The sequence below is a fragment of the Durio zibethinus genome, chromosome 19 (assembly GCF_047325235.1).
Source record: "Durio zibethinus cultivar Kanyao isolate XHJ-2024 chromosome 19, ASM4732523v1, whole genome shotgun sequence".
Lineage (NCBI taxonomy): Eukaryota > Viridiplantae > Streptophyta > Magnoliopsida > Malvales > Malvaceae > Durio > Durio zibethinus.
The window spans coordinates 15,348,298-15,370,910 of record NC_143180.1 but is presented as its reverse complement, the minus strand read 5'-3'; the positions used below and the strand labels follow the sequence as shown (position 1 = coordinate 15,370,910).

The 22,613-nt window shown below is 27.3% G+C and overlaps 1 pseudogene across 1 annotated transcript; it reads left to right on the top strand.

The window, feature by feature from the left end:
• The first annotated feature begins 5,179 nt into the window (after positions 1-5,179).
• On the top strand, positions 5,180-22,278 carry LOC149513450 (N-terminal acetyltransferase A complex auxiliary subunit NAA15-like; annotated as a pseudogene). The gene is made up of 32 exons (XR_016330436.1): positions 5,180-5,192; positions 5,277-5,296; positions 6,505-6,590; positions 6,688-6,767; positions 6,869-6,972; positions 7,059-7,083; positions 7,625-7,644; positions 7,757-7,835; positions 8,498-8,580; positions 8,671-8,820; positions 10,405-10,520; positions 11,251-11,356; positions 12,324-12,395; positions 12,497-12,612; positions 13,453-13,585; positions 14,243-14,320; positions 14,424-14,477; positions 14,610-14,702; positions 15,053-15,100; positions 15,214-15,309; positions 15,797-15,925; positions 16,029-16,111; positions 16,198-16,427; positions 19,523-19,646; positions 19,724-19,831; positions 19,953-20,084; positions 20,442-20,498; positions 20,619-20,716; positions 20,836-20,894; positions 20,983-21,094; positions 21,199-21,299; positions 21,793-22,278. The product of XR_016330436.1 is annotated as an N-terminal acetyltransferase A complex auxiliary subunit NAA15-like (transcript).
• Positions 22,279-22,613: the final 335 nt, after the last annotated feature.

Genomic DNA, 22,613 nt, shown 5'->3' with positions numbered 1-22,613 from the left:
TTATTAATTATTTATTGTTATATTAAATTAATAATAATAATTATCCGTTATTTGATAATAGACTAAATATTTATACTTGTTTATTTTTATATAAAAATATACTCATTCATTATAATAATATAAAACAATAAATATTTAATATTATTTGACAAATAATATATAATAAATATTTATATATTTTAAAAATATAATATTATTTTAGTATTTGATTAATTAATAATTGTTGAAATATTACTACTATTATTAAAATTGAATACCAATCAATATAACAGGTCACTTGTTAATTTATCATTAATTTTATAATATTAATTAATTATAAAATACTATAAATCTTCTAATATTATAATTAATATTATAAAATTATAAAATTATTTATAAATTTAAAGTAATAGATAATTTAATAAATTACTACAATAATTTATTTTACTAATTTAACAATTAGGATTTGAAAAGGTCTTAACTAGGCTTCAAATATATTGATAATTATAATTAATAAATATTAATAAATTAGTTAATTAAACTATTAATTGTTAAATTATAAAGTGATTTAAAAAATAAATCTATTTATCAAACTTGTTCAAATAGTTATAACTATTTGAGCAATTATTTACTTCAAATCTTATCATATTAATATTATATAATTTATCCAATATTAGCAATAATTAATTGTATATTAATAAATATAATATATTAGTTTATATATTATAATTAAATAATATAATTTCAATTAGTTACACTAATAATAATAATTATTATTATTATTAAATAATTATAAATATTATATATTATACTTATATTTAGAATATAAATTAATAAATTGTATAATTAGTTATAATTATATCATATTAATAATTAATTTATTGTTCATAAATAAAGTAAATAGTTATGATAATTTAATTATATTACATTATAATTATTTATTAAAAATAACCATTATATTTTTATAAAATTATATTTGAATAAATAATTTATTATTCTTTTATATTTTATAATTATAATTTAATATAAAATAATATTAATTTTTTATATTTATAAATTATATATAATTATTAATTTACAATCTTATAATTATAATATATTAATAATAATGAGATGTTATTTAAGTAATTATATAAATATAAATTAATAATAATACAATATTATAATGTGACTTAATTATCAATATGTTTATGATATAAATAGAAATAAATGTTATATATTAAATAAATTATAATACTTTTAATATTTAATTTCAAATCATTATTAATAAATTCAACATATTCCTAACTTATAGATAATTTATTTTTATTAATTATTAATATAATTAATATTAAGTTAATATTAAATTTTAAATTCTTATAAATTATTATATATTAAGTATGTTAATACTTATAATTAATATTATTGTATTATTTAGATGATATTTAATCTACTTTTTAATAATTAATTATAGTTATTTATAATTATTAAATTATCAAATAGTTAGTTTAAATAATAATTATTAATATATATAAATATATTATATATTATAAATCTAATTTAGATTATATATAATTAAGTAATATTAAAATATATTATCTAATAATATTTATATAATATTATATTATTTAATTAATGAATATTTAAATATTAACATTAATTATATTTATATTAAATATATTATAATTAATTATAATATAATTATATTTATTATAATGTAATAATATAAATTATAATATTAATAATTTGATATATAACTAAAATATTTTAATATATAAAAATATATTCTTTACTTTTTAAATCATAATTATTTAAAAAATGATTATTTATATATATTAATAAATAAAATAACTACATAATTTTTATAATCAATTAATTCTCAAAGTGATGTTATATTTTTTAAATATAAATATACTATAGTTATAATAATAAATATTATTAGTACTATTAGAATAATTATCAAATAACTAAAATAATTATTAAATTATTAATAATAACAAATAAGTTATAACAATTATTACATAATTAAATTATATAATTATTAATATTAGTTAATCAAGTTATATGTTATAAACTATTATTAATATAATAATTATATTGAAATTATAAATTGTTTTATATATGTAAATTCTTCATATATAATATAATAACTTAATTAATTTATATTAACTTATAAATTTGATAACTATTATTTTACAAATGTCTTATTATGTTATTATATAATTTATTAATTATTAATTTGTAAATAATTTCTTAAATATTATAAATAAAATAGTAATAATATATATTATAATAAATATTAAATATTGTTAATAATGTGTTTACTGAACAATTATAGATTAATAAATAAAATAACTATATAATTATAAATTAATAATTATTATAATTAATTAATTATAATCATTTAGCATCAATATTTTTTTATTAATATTAAAAAATATAATTATATAATTATATTTATCAAATAATATATTAAATATATTAATAATTATTATAATAATTATTTATAAATTAATTATAATAATAGTTATAATCAGTACCATAATTATTTGAACTAATTTCTCTATCACATATATAAATTATTATGTTATAACTAATAATAATTGGATAAAACTATTATTATTAGATTTTTATTTTTATTTTTAAAGATTATAATTATTATTAATTAATATTACAATGTTTATTATACTTTATAATAAAATAAATTCATTAATTATACTTTATAATAAGAAAAGCAATTAGAAATAAACAAGAAAAAGAAAATAAAAAATTAACAAATCAACAAAATAATAAAAAAAGAGAAAATGAATAAAATTTTTAAAAATAAACAGGAATGTCAAAATAGAAAAAAACTTTTAGTTTAGAAAATACAAAGAAAAAAAAACAAATATAGAAAAAAAATAAAAAATCAAAGAAAAATTAATACAAAAATAATTAAAACAAAATGAAGTGTGAAAAGATATAAGAAAAAGTAAAAAAAAATGAAAATACTAAATATATAAAATAAAATCAAAATAAAAAACAAATAAAGATTTCAAAAATTAAATGGGATGACAAAATAGAAAAAAATTTAGTTTAGAAAATACAAGCAATATATATATATATATATATAAGAAGTAATAAGAAAACTTAACAAAGGAAAAAAGTTAATACAAAAAAAAAATAAAAACAAAACAAGGAAGTGCAAAAAAAATTGGAAACAATAAATAAAAAGAAATTTGTGAAAAAAAGAGAAAAAAATGAAAAGACAAATATGAAATAAAACAAAAAGAAAAAAAAAGTATATAGAAAATTTTAAAACAAAGTAAAAGGTGAAAACAAAAAAATATGAAAGTACATGAAAAAATAAGTAAAAAAAAGAAAAACAATTTAAAAGGAAAAAAAGTTAATAAAAAATTATAAAAATGCAATAGAAAATAACCAACAAATGATAAAATAAAAAAAAGCAAAAGAAAAGATAAAAAGATGAAAAAATAAAAAATCTAAAACCTTATAAAAATTTATGAAAATATAAATAAAAAATAAACCGAAAAAAATAAAAATAAGAAAAAATATTAAAGCAAAAGAAAAAGGATAAATAAAGTAAAAAGAAAAAAAAGAAAAAAAATCAATACCAATAAGAAAAGAAAAAAATTTAAAATATACAAAAATATAATAAAAATAAAAAAAGTGAGAAATGAAAAAATAACGACTCAAAAATAAAAAATAAAAAATGAATAACAAATTCAAAAATGAAAAGGAATGACAAAATGAAAAAAAATTAGTATAAAAAATACACAAAAAGGAAAAAAATAATGAGAAAACAGTATAAAAAATCAAAGACAAAAAAATTAAAAAAAGAGAAAAGTTAATATAAAATAAAAATGAAAACCAAAGAAGGAAGTGCAAAAAAAAAAGTATGAGAATTTAAAAACGTAAATAAGAAATAAAAAAATTTGTGAAAAAAATAAGAAAAGCAAGAGAAGAATAAAAATTAAAACAAAAAAATGAAAGCATATGAAAAAATAAGTAAAAAGAAAGAAAAATTTGTAGGAAAAAAAGTTATTGAAAAATAATAAAATAGGACAAGAAATAAGTAAATAAAAAAAACCAAAAAATAAAAAAATTCAAAACTTTATAAAATTTTTTTAAAAATATAAATAAAAAAGGAAAAATAAGAAAAATACTAACAAAAAAGTAATAAAAAAGTAATAAAAATAAGAAAAGTAATTAGAAATAAACAAAAAAAAAAGAAAATAAAAAATTAACAAATCAACAAAATAATAAAAAAAGACAAAATGATTAAAAATTTAAAAAATAAATAGGAATGTCAAAATAGAAAAAACTTTTAGTTTAGAAAATACAAAGAAAAATAAAAAAAAAAACAAATATAGAAAAAAAGATATAAAAAACTAAAGAAAAGTTAATACAAAATATAATAAAAACAAAATGAAATGAGAAAAAAGATATAAGAGAAATTAAAAAAATAAAAAAATAAAAAAACTAAATATATAAAATAAAATCAAAATAAAAAAATTTCTAAAATGAAAAGGGATGACAAAATAGAAAAAAATTTAGTTTAGAAAATACAAGCAAAAAATATATATAAGAAGTAATAAGAAAACTTAACAAAGGAAAAAAGTTAATACAAAATAAAAATAAAAACAAAACAAGGAAGTGCAAAAAAAAAAATTCAAACAAGAAATAAAAAGAAATTTGTGAAAAAAAGAGAAAAACAAGAAAAAAAAATAAAAATTAGAAAACCTACCCATTTCTTCTTAACTTCTTTTTTCCTTCTAGTTATTTTATCGTCAAAATCTCGTCTACTTTCATGTACATGTTATACTCATTCTTTCTACTTGTGAAGTATGGTTTTTCATGATTCTGTGTGTATGGCTATTAAGAGATTGTTTCTTCAAGCTACCTCTCGTTCTTTTTTCCCTCCACTGTTTTATATTTTGCTATTTCCTTGCCATGAAATTGTTTTGATTGGTACTGTTATTGAATACTCCATCTGCTCTTCACCATGTTGTAAATTGGAATTTTTTAGACTAAAGTTGGAATATTTGGTGGCTTTATCGTACTTGACGACGAAAATTTCTTCTTTCATCATGTATGATAGTAGAAAAAATCATCTTTATAATGAACATACTTGCCCCATCTCTTACTTTGATCTTGTTATCAAATTATTAGGGATAACAACTGGTTGGATTAGGGCATCCTCTAAGTCGATTTAGGTAGTATGGATTTGGATGGTAAGATTAGGGCATCCTAAAAGTCGGTTTAGGTAGTATGATTTGGATGGTATTCCGATAGTAAAATATTATAATTCATTATAGGTTGCAATAAAGTTCGGATAGTGTTTTAAGGGTACTAATTATTTGAACTTGATTATAAATAATAATATTTTAATATTATAGATTATTTAAAAATTATTTATTATGAAGGTAATACTTAAATTAATTCATTCAGTGTTTTAATTTATAATTTTAGCTTTTATTTATTTTATATGGATTACTTTCATTTATTAATTTTATTTCTTTTAATAATTTTTTTAAAATCAATTTTAAATTTAAATTTAAAATTTAAAATTTAACTTAATAAACGAATATTTAATGAGTTTGAACAATAATGAGTTTTTTTTTATACATATTATGTGAGTTAGATTTAGATAATAAAATTAAAAATTATTTGAGTATTTATTGAATTCAAATATTTTAATAAATAAAAAAATTAGGATACTTAAAATTAACATATATCCTATCTGTTGTCATTCATAAAATTCGTAACACAATTTATAAAAGCAGGCTTCCCTGCTAGTTTTAAACCGAAGAAAAACAGGTTCTATTTCTTTCTCTGAAATCATCATAAGAATTAAATATTTTTGTGATCTTTGATTTAACATGTAATGCAAAGATAATACGATTATTTAAAACGACGAATTTTGGTATTCACTTTATTTTTGTTTAGCTATTATTTGAAGTAAAAGTTTTCTCCAATTGTTTTTGATTAGTTTGTACTTTAAAACAGCTTGCTTATCAAAATATCGAACATATTTTATTAGTGATTGAAGTTGTCTTTTAGTATGTCGGATTCAAAGACGAGCCAAAGTGATTTTTTTAATTGATATCTGTTACTAACATAGATGATTAGAAAATGATTGGACCTACGAAAAAAGGAGAGAATTATAAAATTAAGTACTTTAAAAAAATATTTATTATTTGATTTTATAATAAAATAATTAATAAAAATATTTATAAGTAAAATTAATAAAAAGTTAAAATTACATCTCAATATTTAAATGTACATATCTTTTGATTAAATGTATATGTAACATATAATAATCATTTAAATTTTAAATTAACACCTATTAAACATTAAAGTGATAAAAATAATTTATATTTTTATTAATTTTATATGTTAAATATCTGATTATGATATCAATTAATAAAAATTTATGAGATCACCCTTTTAGTAAATTTTCCGTAAGACAAATGAACCAACGGCCCATATATATGAATCAAAAAGTTACTTATTTATTCCTTTTTAATTTTACTTTTGTTCAAGCTTCTTATTGACCGTAGGGTTGAAGCAGCAGATAACGCCACCACTCTATTCTCTCTCTTGCAAGCCCCTAACTCTCACTTCATCAAGTCTCAATCTTCTCATTTTTTTTTCTCTTACGATTCTTGTTTTTCTTTTAAAATTTTCTAATTTTCTTCAACAATGGGAGCTTCGTTGCCTCCGAAGGAAGCTAACCTCTTCAAACTCAACTCATTGTCGTAAGGCTTCGATTCTCTTTTCTCCCTCATTTTTGAGTTCGTATCTACGTATTTCTAGTTGGTATTTATACTTGTATTTTGCTTTCTTATTTTTTGTTTATTGGATCGCACTTCTTTTTTCTTTTTGTTCTTTGCTTGCAAAACCCTAGCTGGATACTGGTCTGTTTGCTTGCTGAGAAAATCGGTGGATATCAATTATGAATGGAAATTTGGACTAGATAAGCTTGTTTGTCAATTAGGTTTTTGCTTTTGGGCAATTTTTCATATAAATTAAGTTCATTTTCTTTGTTCTGTTTAGCGATTGAAGCTTAATTAAGTTTATTGCTTTGCTTAATTTAGGTCAATGAATTCGATTTGTTGAAAAGCAACTTTAAAAAATTGAATTTTGCTTTGACCTTTTTTTTTTTTTAAAGTAAGGATGCTCGTTGTGCTTTCCTTTTGGTGATAATTCATTTGTATCATCATGGAGAAAATTAGAGAAATGAAAATAAAAGGGTTTGGTGACTCTTCCTACTTTAGTAATTTCTCTTGTATGTTGCCAACTTTTTAAAATAGGAATTTTGTTGGTTCCTAATGGGAAACAATTGTGGCATTCTGGCTTTTATGCACATAAGCATTCAAGACAATAACAAACTTTGTGAAACAATCTAGTTAAGAATTTGATAAATTGACTGGGACAATTTTTAATGTAATTGTAGGCTTTGCTGGTTAAACTTGAATATTTATATATTTTAAGAACTTGTTCATATTAGATGTAGAATAGCAAAATTTGGATGTTTTCCACACACTATTGAGAGTTTTCCCCCCTTCCCTCTTATTTCTTCTAATTTATAGTGAAAACTAGAGTTTTGACGGGTGAATTCTTACTCTATTTTAACTTCTATAGTAATGGACTCTTGACACAGTTTTTTTGCCTGATTTTTATGTAATTAATATTTATCTGTTATTATACTCTAGCTAATTCTCATAACTGAATTTTTATTGCTTTGGAGGTCCATGTGCTATTGCTAAAGCTCTTGTATATTTTATCATTGCAGAAATCATATGAAACTAAACAGTACAAGAAAGGACTGAAGGCTGCAGATGCAATACTGAAAAAGTTTCCTGACCATGGAGGTAGTTTAATTTTAAGCACTTATTTATTTATTTGTTTTTGGCTGAGAGGCACTTATTGTTTAGTGTTTATGTTTGCATGGTTCTTGTAAATGTACCTGTATAAAGATGCAAGAACTCTGAAACAAAAAGAACTTTACACTTTAGAGGAAAAAGGGGCTGTCACTAGATAGTTTATGTTGTTATCAAGGTTATTGGTTTCAATAATCCTTACAAGAATGCCTCTAAGTTTGACATGATTGTTTCTGTAGACTGTATGTTCCTTTCTCATGTCTTATGATTGATGTCAATTGCATTTTTGAAAGCACTAGCTGTATGGTGACTAGTCCATGATTTATGATGGTTCTAGAGATAAGTGGAACATTCTAGCAGTATCAATGTGGAGATATTCTCTATCAACTGAATATATTGCATTAATTTCGGGTATATAACTACATTTTTAACCTCTACAGTTTGAAATCTGCAATATTTGAATACCTTCTTCATCTTGGTTGGGTTTTGTGAATATTCATTAGTGTGCGGTATTGGTAGAGTGTAGTAGCGTTTTGTTTAATATATCCATCCTTTTAAATATGCAGTTTCCAAGTAATATTTTATACTATCTGGTAACTGTTTGTTTGTTGTGTTTGTATGTTGTCATATGGGCTTTTATTCATTATTGCCAGAAACATTGTCGATGAAGGGGTTAACCTTAAATTGCATGGATCGGAAAACTGAAGCTTATGAGCTTGTTCGGCTAGGTGTAAAGGTTATCTTATTTATTTTCTTTTGGTTGCTATAATGTCAAAGCAGTGTCACTTTTTCCTAACATTGTTTTCATGTTTGTGTCTTAATGTAGAATGATGTAAAAAGTCATGTTTGCTGGCACGTTTATGGTCTCCTCTATCGGTCAGATAGAGAATACAGGGAGGCTATCAAATGCTATCGCAACGCTTTGAGAATAAATCCAGACAACATTGAAATACTACGGGACTTGTCACTCTTGCAGGTATACCTTATTTACCTTCCTTCTCTATGATTTGTACATCTAGACTCAGTGTTAAATCTAAGATGTTTATCTGTTGTATGCTTAATGTTAAGTAAGAACATTTGCTTGTCATGGTATTTTTTGAACATTTAAAGGAGTTTCTCTGTATAAGATTTCTTGTAAGCTTTGTGGTTTGCCTAAAAGATTTTTCAGATTCCATTGTAGAATTTGAGAATCTTAAGTATTAGGGTACTTATAGGCAAGTCAATATTGCAACTAAAACAGTTTGGTGCCAACTTTTGTGCAACTGTAAGTTATGTGGTAGTTGGTAAGGGCAGGTTCATTGTGGCAACTTAATATAACTGGATGAAAACACCAAGATCAGCTACATAGTTAGTAGTGAAGTGAAAATAAATTTTATGAAATTTGACGCTGTTTAGTTGCTTGACGGAATCTACTAGTAGATGGATGGAAAAGGCATAATTATATTAAGATAGCAACAAAAGAGACGAAGATATATGGCTTAAAACAGAGGAATGGAATTTATGGAGATAACTCAACTAAAAGGGAGAGGCTGTATGAGACCATGAAAAAAATATCTTCTTAAACTCTTAGAAAGTAGATGAGTCAGCTGGTTTTATAACTTTGAAAATTTAGATCATAGTTTTGGTAGAAACAATTTATGGCTTTAGGGGAAGGAAAAGGATATAACGGATATAACAGACATCATCTGATATTCTGGCAGCAGATTAATATGAGAGATGGTTCAGATTTAGTATCTTAATTGAAGGTTTTGTTTTGAGGCACACGCAAAAATAAAACATAAGTAATATAATCAGAAGCAACCAGTCTGATTTGATCCTTTCGTTCTCATTATACTGTAACAAGCAACCACCTTGAATTGATAGTTTCTGGTCTATCGCCACAGATCCCTTTTATCTCTCATTCTACTAGTTCCTTAATGGTTGAAAGTGTTTATAGAATGACAAGTAATATAATCAGAAGCAACCAGTCTGATTTGATCCTTTCATTCTCATTATCCTGTAAGAATCAACCACCTTGAATTGATACTTTCTGGTCTACCGCCACAGAACCTTTTTCTGTCTCATTCTACTAGTTCCTTAATGGTTGAAGGTTTTAACATTAATGACCTTTGCAATTAGAAAGTGTTTATACTTTCTGGATCAGATCTGGTTCGGTTCTTCTCTTAATTTCATCTGCCCATGTGCCTTACTGCTCCAGAATAGTAACAAAAGTCGGTGTCTTTGATACTGAAATTGATGATTTTCATTTCTATTATTCTCCCTCGATGCTTTAGCGCTTGCCATATTATGGATTCTTAACTCATGATTTCAGATGATTAAGTCATTTGTTGGCATTAACTTATTTGTGCCCCCCCCCCCCCCCCCCCCCCTTATTTATGGTTTATATGCCTTGAAAAGTTAAAAGGAAAAAGTATGAAGATGATGAGCATTTGTCTTTCTACTAAGATATGAAGTTTAAGAGAAATTTTTTGGATTTGATCATGGTTTTGTATTTTCTCATTGTCATGTTTCAGGTTGTATCAGAAATTATTACATTTATGTTTTATCTTTTGCATTGCAGGCACAAATGCGAGATTTGACAGGATTTGTTGATACAAGACAACAACTTTTGCATTTGAAACCAAATCATCGCATGAAATGGATTGGCTTTGCTGTAGCCCACCGTTTAAACTCAAAGTACTTGTCCTTTATTTTTTTCTTAAAAAAATTTGTTCCAATTCTTATGCTAACTTTCACTAATTTCTGTTGACTTTTATTTTGTGAAACATGTTTTAGAGTGTTGTTATTGTTATGTATACTTGAAGGTCCAAATTGAAGGGCCTTTGGGTATTGAAAGTTGAAATATTTGTTGATATAATGAAAGCCTTTCTTTAAATTAAATGCTTAATCAGGACTTAGTGTTTCTAATTATATGATCAACTGGGTGCTAACGTGGATGAAATTACTGTTGATTTTTAACACGTGGTTCATATTGTTTGTATGACTTCAACTAAACATCCAATAAGATATCAAACTTCTTTTGTGACAATATATGGTGGGTGTAGAATGTGTTAAAGATGTTACTAATATGTATAGATAGGTGGGTAGATAGATAGGTACCCAACTATTCTAAGCTGGTTGCACTTGCATTTATGAAATTTGGTTGCAAATTAGCCTTTTACAAACAATGCCTAGTTAACTGCAGAGTTCTGTTGTTTTTGCTATAGTTTTATATGGAGACAATGATGATGCCATATTTTCATTTGGCTTTATATATGAATGAATTGAAGTTGTTGGCACAACAGTTACGACGGTTTTTCCTTTTCTGTCCCTGTCTTAGCCAAGTAGTTCTAAGTGAATGAAGTCTTATTAATTTCATTCACCCTTTAGGTATTTATGCTGTATTCCTTTTTTTGGTTGATATTAGTGGTGCAAAAGCAGTTGAAATTTTGGAAGCATTTGAAGGGACATTAGAAGATGATTATCCACCAGATAATGAACGTTGTGAGCATGGTGAAATGCTTTTATATAAGGTTTTGGTCATGTACTTCAACTCTTTTTTTTTGCATGCATATGTATGTGGGATGTGGCTGTAATTTCACATGAGTTGACTTCATTATACAGACATTCAAAATTTTAGAATTTATAATAACGTATAATGGAGTGACTGATTTGATGTCACTTGTTAACCAGATGCCAACACAATTAGTGAAATTATCCATAAACCAAATAAAGCAATTAAATATACAAAAATTAAAGATTTTTAATGCCTTTACCTTCTTTATAAATGGGGTCCCTTTTTTGAATTAATTCTAATTTTTTTCACATGCAATTAGAAAACCTACCCATTTCTTCTTAACTTCTTTTTTCCTTCTGCTTATTTTATTGCCAAAATCTCATCTACTTTCATGTACATGTTACACCCATTTTTTCTACCTGTGAAGTATGGCTTTTCATGATTCTGTGTGTATGGCTGATAAGTTAAATTAAATCATCTCCAAGTTAACTTTAATCTGAGATGGAGGACTAACTAGTGGCCTATAGTGGTATTTGGCATCTATAAGATACTTAATTCTTGATGTATTCATGTTAGAGAGAAATATGGCTTGCTCACTAATTGTTGGGCCTTCTACAAGTAATCATATCTGTGGTGTTTGTACTTAGCAGCTCTGAATCTTAATAATTGCTAATCTCCAATTATATGTTCTGTGGAACCATTTCGGAATTTTTGTTTCTAACATCTTAATAAATTACTCTATCTTTCTTTTTGACTACTCTTTTTTGGTTTAACACCATTAACATGATTTGAAAACAGCTTAACCAATTGGACAAGTACCTACAAGCCTTAGCCCTTGCAGTAGCATTTATTTCTTTAATAATATATTGGCATAGAAATATGCATAACTACATTCATTATGCATAATGGATGCTGTACATCTAGACTAGTGGTGCCCCCTGCTGCTTTTCTGATGTTTATGAGGGTATGGTATTTTTCTCCAGATCTCTTTGCTAGAGGAATCTGGGTTTCTTGAGAGAGCATTTGAGGAATTGTAGAAGAAAGAGCCAAAAATAGTACGTGTCAAACGTATAATGCCTGAATACTTTTAACATTAAAAATTTTGTAAGTTTTGAATTTTTGGACATTAAAATTCTAACCAATTCTATTATTCTAGGTTGATAAATTGACTTATAAAGAACAAGAGGTTTCTCTCCTGGTGAAACTTGGATGCCTAGAAGAAGGTGCCAATATTTACAAGGCTTTACTTACCATGAACCCTGACAATTACAGGTGAGTCTTATGCATTTGGTACTCTTTTGAAACACCTAGTTAAGTTCATTAATAAATCTTTCATAGCAAAGAATATTAGTCAACTCTTTCCTTTTATATAGCACTTCTTGAAGTTATAATTGACTTCTTTTTCTCAATGCCATGGTGTATTATTATTGTAGGAAATGAAGAATAATTAATATTCTGAATAGTTTGTGTGTTTAAATATATTTTTGTTGGGCTAATAGGTTTTTCAATTCTTCTTGTAGTAACACCCAAATTCCTTTACCTTTGTTAGAACTTTATGAAGGGTTAAAAGAATGGTAGAAATAGTCATTATTTTTTATGTTCTATTTTCGTTGGTGCTTTAAGCTTGAAACTAATCAGTGTGTATCCCTTATGTCACAAATTCAATCGTTTTTTAGTTTTAAATTTTGTTTCTTTAAGCTTTTGCTTATACTTGTGCGTGTTACATTTACATCATGGTATCTTTACATAAAATGAGGTTATTTTTATTTTTTTCATTCTTGGGATTGTTTTATATCTCTCTGTCCTGTCAAGCCCTTTGCTTAGCTCTTTTAGTAAAAAGAAGCATTATGCACCACCTCATATATAAATATAATTAAAAAGTAGCAAAGCAACTATGAGCAGAACTGTAATTCTATACTACTATATGTGTCAACAGTCTCTTGGGTGCTTTCTCAGATTGGGAAATGAGGAAAATTCTTTTACAGAACTGTTAACTTATGTCTCTTCACTCAGTATATGCCTATATATCGGCGCAATTTATTGCTATTAGGTCTGATAAACCAGGAGCCAACCAACTTACAATTTTTGTATTTGTATATGTATATTTTTCAGATATTATGAAGGCTTGCAGAAATGCTTTGGCCTATATTCTGAAAATGCCAAGTATTCCTCTGATGAATTTGATCGATTGGATGCACTATACAAATCACTTTCACAATAGTACACTTGGTCTTGTGCAGTTAAGGTGATGGATTTATGTTGTGCTTCTGTTTTCATAAGGAATTTATGATGGATGTTATCAATACATTCTGTTTATTGCAAAAACTCCCTAGTGGTGGAATGTGCTAGTCTAAACTGTTTTATTATGTCTTAACTGTTAGTCATATTAATTTCATTTTCTGTTTTGTATCTCTTTTTTTTTATTAATTTATTTATGAGCTCCAAATGGTACCTTGGGATGTTCTGTTCATTATATTTACTCTGGATTTCTTCTCTCTCTCTCTCTCTCTCTCTTATTTATGGAATCACATGATGCAAATCCAACGAAAACCTTACTTTTCTGCAGAGCTGTCAAGCTTTCCCCCCTTTTCTAGAGAGAGGAGGGTTGGCTATTTTTACAAATACTCTTGTAGGGATCTTATTTTTCTTGATGGCTTGATAAGAAATTATGTGACAAAAATCTAGTGATGTGCTTCTACAACAGACACAATCCATTCAATAGCTTGTGATATTCTTAAATAATCTAGAAATAGATAGTTGTGGTATTATGCTGAAATACTTAATTGATGTCTTGATGTGACAATTGTAAGAACTCTAGGTGGTTAAAATTATCCTTTCATATGCTTCACCCTTAGAGATTTGACATGGACTTATATTAGAACTTTGTTTTCTCAATTTTTAGAGGATACCTCTTGATTTTTTGCAAGGAGACAAATTTTGTGAAGCAGCATTTATTTACATTAAGCCTCTTCTAACAAAGGTATATACATCCAATGAGATTTTTTTTTTTTTTTTTGTGTCAGTTTGACTGGTGTTTTTAGTTTGTTTTGTGAAATAATGATATATTTTCTTGGTGGTCTCAGGGGGTTCCATCTTTATTCTCAGACCTTTCTCCCTTGTATGATCACCCTGGAAAGGTAAGTTTTCTTACTTACATATTCTAAAAATAGAATTAAGTTTCTAAATATTGATTATTCTAAACTGCTTAGCAACTGGTTGGAGCTTGATTTCATTAGGATTGATTGCCTGCTTTGTTGACACTTACACAGGCAGACATATTGGAACAACTTATTCTTCAGTTGGAGCATTCAATTAGGACAACCGGCAGATACCCTGATAGCTATTATATGCTTTAAAACCTTGTGTAATATTTTATTAAGTCTTAAAAGCAAATAAATGTTTAGATTTACTACTCTTTGAGGTAATATAGACTTCCAGCCCTTATGTGATATTCTAGTAAGTCTTAACAGTGTCTAAATGTTTAGATATTGGGTGCGGTCTGAGTGCATTTTTTTCTTTTACTGCTTATTGTTTGGTGAAGTCCTCAGTCATTTATGTGTTGTTATCTATTAAACAAGTACATAATGGTTGTCCCATATGGTTGCATGTGAAGTTTCTATATGTTTTTGTTTGTATGCTAATACACAAGCACGCATTTGGTATTATGCTGAGTCATTTCTTGCTTGTGTTTCATATTGAGTGCAGGACAGAGAAAGAGCCCCCTTCAACACTTTTATGGATTTTATTCTTTTTGGCTCAGGCGGGTAATCATCAGGTTTCCTCACCCCGTGGGCCATGGCCTTTTCTTCTTTTCTTGCTATAAATGTTTGGTGCTTTCTTTGCATTTGAGTAACTTTGAATTTATTGATGCAGCATTATGATAGAAAAGGCCAATATGATGTTGCTCTTTCAAAAATTAATGAGGCCATAGAGCACACACCAACTGTAATTGATTTATACTCTGTCAAGGTTTGTTCTCGTCTTCAATCTTCAAATTTTTGCATTGGCTTCATCTGCTGGTTTTATATTTTTGTTAGCTGGATTCTTTTATTTTATTTTTTAATCTTATATTTTGAAATCTTTTTGCCTGGTTTGTCTCGCATCTCACAAGGCATAGCAATACCCGAAAATCTTTCTAGATATTTCCTTGTAGTTATCTTTCACTTGTAAGAGACTTATCACTTTCTATGATACTGACCTTGATTGAATATATTGTTTTGCACTAAATTGTGCAAAGTTGATATGCATTCATTTAAAATGCATACTAGTTTTTCTTTGTGGACCTTAAGTCTTGATGGGCATTGGGCAGGCATATGATCTCCTTTCTTAGGTTTTAGGGTTTTTGGTACATGGCTATTGTTTCTTGATGAACCTTTTTACTATCTTTTGGAGAAGTACTTGGAATTTTCTTGAAGCTGGTTCTATGTGTATATTATTTACTTCTCTTTGGTGACAGACTCGGATACTGAAACATGCTGGTGATTTGGTAGCTGCAGCTTCATTGGCAGATGAAGCTAGGTGTATGGATCTCGCAGACCGTTATATAAACAGTGAATCTGCGAAGCGAATGTTGCAGGCTGATCAGGTTCTAAAGCTCCCCCGTTCATCTTTTATCATAGTTAATATTTGTCACCGTAAATTTCTTTCAGTATTACTGTACTGTTCACAAACTTTTTCCACTCTTGAAGATGGCTTTGGCAGAAAAAACTGCTATTTTGTTCACAAAAGATGGGGACCAGCACAACAACCTTCATGACATGCAGTGCATGTGGTCTGTTTTTGTTTATTACCTTCTACATGTTGTTGTCTCTAATTATAATTTGGGTGCACCTACTGAGTGTCATCCATCTTTTGAAGGTATTAACTTGCTTCTGGTGAAAGTTACCTTCGACAAGGTGATCTTGGACGTCCCTGAAGAAATTTTTAGCTGTGGAGAAGCACTATGCTGATATTGCTGAAGATCAATTTGATTTCCATTCTTATTGTTTGCGGAAAATGACACTCTGTGCATATGTTGAAATGCTAAAATTTCAAGATCGGTTGCATTCACATGCTTATTTTCGCAAAGCAGCAGCTGGTGCCATCAGGTGAACATTTTTGTTAGGATCTGCAAGCTTTTTGATGATTTGGAATAGACTTATTCCGTTTGGTTGTGGCCTGTACGTGAAAAATGCTATGTAATCTCTGTTGTCTACTTGTCTGGGTGCTTTTAGCTTCTGCCACCTATTGTTGATCAACACATGCATGTGATGCTTCACTTTGGATTAGATTTTCTTTGCCTCCCTCTTTTTCCTTTTGTCTTTTGGGGAATGGGGGATTATTGCATACATATATATTGCATTAATCATATGTTGCAATGATGTGTTGTCTGAACCTTGCTTTCAAAGCACGAAAAGCTTCCTAAAGGTAACTGTTGTTCATTACTTACCCTTGTACAACCATTCATTTGTTAATTAGACACTCCCATTATGATATCCGGTCTAATTCAAGACTCTTCTAGCAGCCCCTCCATTAATAGGGGAGGGGCTATCTGATTCCCTTCCACTACTCTAGTTTTTCCTTGAATCTTGGATGTACGGATTTACAACATTTTTCAAGACAAAACCTCGCAAAGTTTATAATCAGGAAAGTATCAGGATTCCTTTTCTTACATTTGTTTTTGCTAGAGAAAATTTTTCGAGTTATATGAGCAAAACAGAATATAGGGTTCCAAGTTTTTTGTTGATTAAGCAACAACCTGATTTGAACCGGGGAATAAGGGATTTGCAGTCCCTCGCCTTACTGGTTGGCCATGTCACCAAAGGTTAGAAACAAAAAAAATGAGAGTATCCCCTTTTTGGTTATAGATTGGAACCATACCTTCAATTAGTTATAGTATCTCAAGTAAAAAATTAGTATTGTTCTTTTTTTCAATAAAAAAAAAATTCTTAATTTGATTTATATTATATTATAATAATATAACAACAATTATGATTCTATGTAAACCCCAGAACAAAAGTTATTACACAGCTATAGTTATCTAATAATGTATTTCATCTATCTAGATATGATGTCCATAGGGAATTAGCAAAAAATTATCATGTTTCAATTTTTCATTGAATAGATTAAAATTAAAGAAAAATAGAATTTTTCATAGAGCACGTTGTGTGTTTTCTCCACTAGAGTTCTATAATGGAATAAAAAAAAGGAAAGAATATAAATAGAAATGCTATATCTACGCATGTTTAATAAATACAAGCCTCTTTTCGTGCACACTTCAATCATATTCTAAATATTCTACTAAAAAATAAAAAACTAAAAAGTTGGTGAAACGTCTCTCTGCAAATCATTTTTTGAACAATGGAATCTATGGAAAAGTTAAGTTCTAGAAAAATCAACTCTCTCCCTATATATATTTTATGATTATTTTCTCTTTATCTAAATGAATAGATAAAATTAGGAATTCATTTTATTTTTCTAGTATTCAATTGGATTGGAATATGTAATATCATAATAATGGTAGCAATGGAATTATTATTATTATTATTATTATTATTATTGATATTCTATACAAAACTCCATTCGGCTAAATGGCTATCATATTGACTATACTAAGGCCTTTTTTTGTAGCTGATAGATTCATAAGTTTTTCCTTAATTCACTCTTACATGGATTATTGAAAATTAAAAGTATATCAAAATGAAATATCTAATAAATTGACTAATTCAAAATTTTCAAATTAGCGATTTTTTTATTCTTGAATATCCAACTCACTAATTAATTCTTTATAGTGTATTTTATTTTTCTTTGATAAATAAGATAGTAGCCATTGATGTTTTCCTATAATTTTACATAGACCTTTTTGAGGTAAATAATCTTTTTTGTGCAATTCCTAATTTGAGGTAAATCTTTGTATCTTATTTGTGAAACTAATTAGTTGAAATTCAATGGACTCCTTGTTTTCTTTTTTCTCCCCTTGAAAATTAACTGAGATCCATGAATGAATTTTTTTATCATAAAACAAAATTTTCTCTCTTCTTTTTGAATGTGAATTTTAATAATGAGTAATAATAATACTAGTCATTTTGATATGCACAATGATTTTAAGTTCGTTATGAACTTTGTGATTTTTTCAAATAATGTTAATCAATCTGTTTTTCAATTTCATTTGTATAGGAATACAAAAGAGAGTTTTAGAGTTCAAATAAGAGGCTGTTGTTGATTCATTTGTTGATCTAATTGATATGTATGTGATTAAATTAGTATTATGTATCACAATGCTATGTAAGACAATCCTTGTGCCCCGTCTCTTTGTTTTATATACCTGATGGACCAAATACATAATATATAGGAAAATGTACCATTAACGAATTTTCAACTGTGGATACATGTCTATCCTTACCATACAGAAACAAATGCTATTAATAAGCCAATTATGTTATATTATAAAGCAGTTTTTTTTTTTTTTTTTGTGGCTTTACACATACCTTAGTTGCAATAACTCCTCTTGCCCTGGTAGGAGGTCTGAAGTTCAAATGCTCTCCCACAAATTATTAACTATTAAAAGAAGATGCAAATATTTGGATCTGCTTAAAAAATTTGTGTTCAAATGATGCTAAAGTCAAATTTAATTTAACAAGTATTCTAGATTATAGTTTCTGATTTTTATAAGGTTATATACTTGTTTCATACTTAGGATGGTGTTTTACGTTGTACTTAGGGGATTCTTATTATGTCGAGACCTTGTGGTATATGCCAAACAGGATAAAAATTTTGCTTGGTAGTCTCAATTTGCTTTCGTTATATCTTTTGTAAGTTCATATTCTCGTGATGTTATTACTGAAAGGATTAAATGTTCCTTGCAGGCATATTGAAATTTGAGATTGTGGCTTTTTAAATGATAGGAAGGCGGCGCCTGGGATTTCTGTTGGGTTAAGGATGGAGAATTGCATGTTATTGTACCAGAATTTATTTGTTGATTACAGCTTTTTATATTGATCTTATTGATTTGATGGTGAAATGGAATGGGATGATATAGTGACAGGCCATGCAACAATTAAGTAATAGTTTTTGTGATTGATCCATTGTCCCATTTCTATGTTGGTGTTTCTTTCTCTGAAACTCTTGGATTGAAACTGGTGATTACTTCAATTTTGAACCTTTTCTTTCTGCATTGTGATAATTATTGGATTTTGAAGTGCAAATGCTATCTAAAGTTGTTTGATTCTCCTTTGAACTCACTGGCTGAAGAAGAGGATGACACATCAAAGACTCTTTCTCAGAAAAAGAAAATGAAGAAGCAGAGGAAGGCGGAACGAGCTAAGAAAGTATATCAGCTTGTTTTGGTGATTATTGGCTAACACTCTCTTTGATGATTTCATTCTGATGCCGTGTATTATTTTAGGAGGCAGAGGAGAAAAATGAAGAATCAAGTTCTAGTGGCATCTCTAAGTCTGGGCAACGACATGTTAAACCTGTAGATCCTTATCCTTTTGGAGAAAAATTATTGAAGGTTACCTATTATTATCTTTTCCCTGTGCTTTAGATTCCTGATTAAAGTCCTCGTGCTGTAAAAATGTGTTACGCTAATGCCTATTAAGCTAAGACTGTTTAATCTGTATTTTGTTTTTCAGACAGAGTATCCCTTGTCAGAAGCAACGAAGTACTTGAAGTTGCTTCAGAAGAACTCACCTGATTCTTTGGAGACGCACTTACTTTCTTTTGAAGTAAATATGAGAAAGCAGAAGATTTTGCTTGCCTTTCAGGTATTATATTTTCAAGAATTGAACATGAGATGTGTTTCTTGTTCTTTTTGTGTTTGGTCAACTAGAACTGATATTTAATTGTCAGCTAGTGGTTTGTGAGGAAGCCCCTTCTCTTGTTTTCTCCTCTCTTTTTTCACTTGCTGCCTGTGGATATGTTCTTGAAATAAAGAAACTGTACCGTTTAACCAAACATCCTTTTCTTATTACTCTACTCACTCAATGAATTTATGTGTGAATTAGATAGTTTGCACGACATATCTTTGAGTTGTAGAACAATGGTTTTGTGCAGTAGTACTTTTACTATTTCATGAGCTCATATTAGTACGTTTGTCTTGGTTTTATTTTGTTTTCCTGAAGGCTGTAAAGCAACTGCTAAGGCTGGATGCTGAGAATCCAGATTCACATCGCTGCTTGGTATGTAACATCTGCCCTACCATATTTGTGCATTGCCATGCACAATTGCATTCTTTTCTGTTCTTAGATACAAAGATCATGTAATCTTTACAATGCTTATTTGAATTTAATCTAATGCAGATTAAATTTTTCCATAAATTGGGCTCAATGCCTGCTCCATTAACTGATGCTGAAAAACTTGTTTGGAGTGTCTTAGAAGCTGAGCGTCCATCCATCAGGTTCTCTTTGAAATGGTTTTATGATAGCTATTCCCCCTACTAGAATTTTGTTGTGTTACTGCTACTATTATTATTTTGATCCCTGATGCATTAAATCCCTTTATTTTCTCTTTCCGCAGTCAATTGCAGGAGAAAACTCTTAGTGAGGCGAACAAAGTTTTCCTTGGTAAAAATGAAGGTATTACGACCTTTACATAACATGATGCATTTTAGGTTCCTTGAGGTAGGTTGTATAATCATGCAAATTTCACTTTTTGGTTCTGCAGAATCTTTGATGCATATAGTGGGAGTTGCAGAAATGTTATATACCTTGGAGCAGACCAAGAAACTTGAGGCTGTTAAGTTAATTGAAGATTCATGCAATAAAGTCATGCCAATGTAATGCTCTTAGTGTACATTAAAATTTTTGCTGTTTGATGTCGATTCCATGCCTTGCAACTTACTCTTGAGATTAATTGTTTCTTTCTCTTTTGCTTGTCCAGGAATGGGGCACTTGGACCAGTACTGGCGTGGAAACTCAAGGACTGTATTGCAGTCCATAAACTCTTAGAAAGGGTTCTTATTGACCAAGATGCTGCTTTGAGTAAGTATAATTCTCCACATAAATTGATGCTGACTAGAAATTTGACTTTGACTCCATTAACAACTAATGAAATTAATTACTGTTGTTTGTTTAGAAAGTATTTTAGTAAGAATATTAATGGTATTGAAATTTTGATATACTGTTAATTGAATATTGTAGATTAGATGCCTAAAAATAAAACATTAAATTAGGAATTTTAAATTTATGGTTTCAACATCATTCAGTGATTTTTTTGAGATGTATCTCACGAGTTCTGATTGCTTGGTTTTTGTTATTATGATGCTTAATCTTTGAAAGTTGGATGCTGTGATTATTATTGGCATTTTAAAGAAAGGTTGACTTTCATGATAATAATTTTCTCACTTTCTTATTGATGTTTATTTAATTGAAGTTGCAAGCTATGTGACAAAATTATTCAAGAAATGATTGTTTATTCTTTGATTAGGCCCTCTTTATTGATAGCTTATTAGACAATTGAAGTAAAATTATGTAGACAATTTGAAAGAGTGCTTTGCAGCAGGCGGAAAAAAGGAGCATCTTGAAGTTGTGCAAGCCATGACAATGCTTTCTTCTGTTGCTTTGAGATCAAAATTTTCGCTGCCTTTCTAATCGTGAAATGCATTCCTTTGCAAATGTGTATAATTTATCCGCATTTATGATTTTAGGGTTGAAATATATATATATATATATATATATATTCTTTTAATTTGCTCACCATTTGGTTGAGATCTTTAGAGATATCTGGCTCCATGGTTTTGCCCCAAAATTTGAGGTGCTATAGAAAATTTTTGGGTACTGCTGAAGAAATCTTCTGGTCAGCATGGGAAGAACACTGTTTTAGGGCTAATCTTTGCCTTTGGAGCATGTTGTACTTCGCCCCTTTTATTAGTTGCCATTTATAAACACTACATAATGTGGAGAATTTTGCTACGGAGCTGACAAGAGTGGCTATAAAAAATTCCCAGTTTTGTTGTTCTAAGTCTTGTCTCTTATGGTTTGCTGTTTGAATTTTATTATGGAGGAAAGGTTGATAATTAGCAACAAAAAGTGGATTTTGATTGGATTATAAAATTTTATTATTAGTTGAAAAAGGTTAACCAAATCTTGTTGAGATGCTACAGAAAATTATTTTTCTTTAAAATTTATATAATTTAAATTATTAATATAATTTTTAATGTTATAATAAAATATATAAATTTAATATCGTCAATAAAAAATAGTTATTTTTATTTTCGAAAAATTAAATCATTTTATACCAATACGATTAATTAGATATAAATCAAATATAATCTAAAATTATTATATCTTATCTAT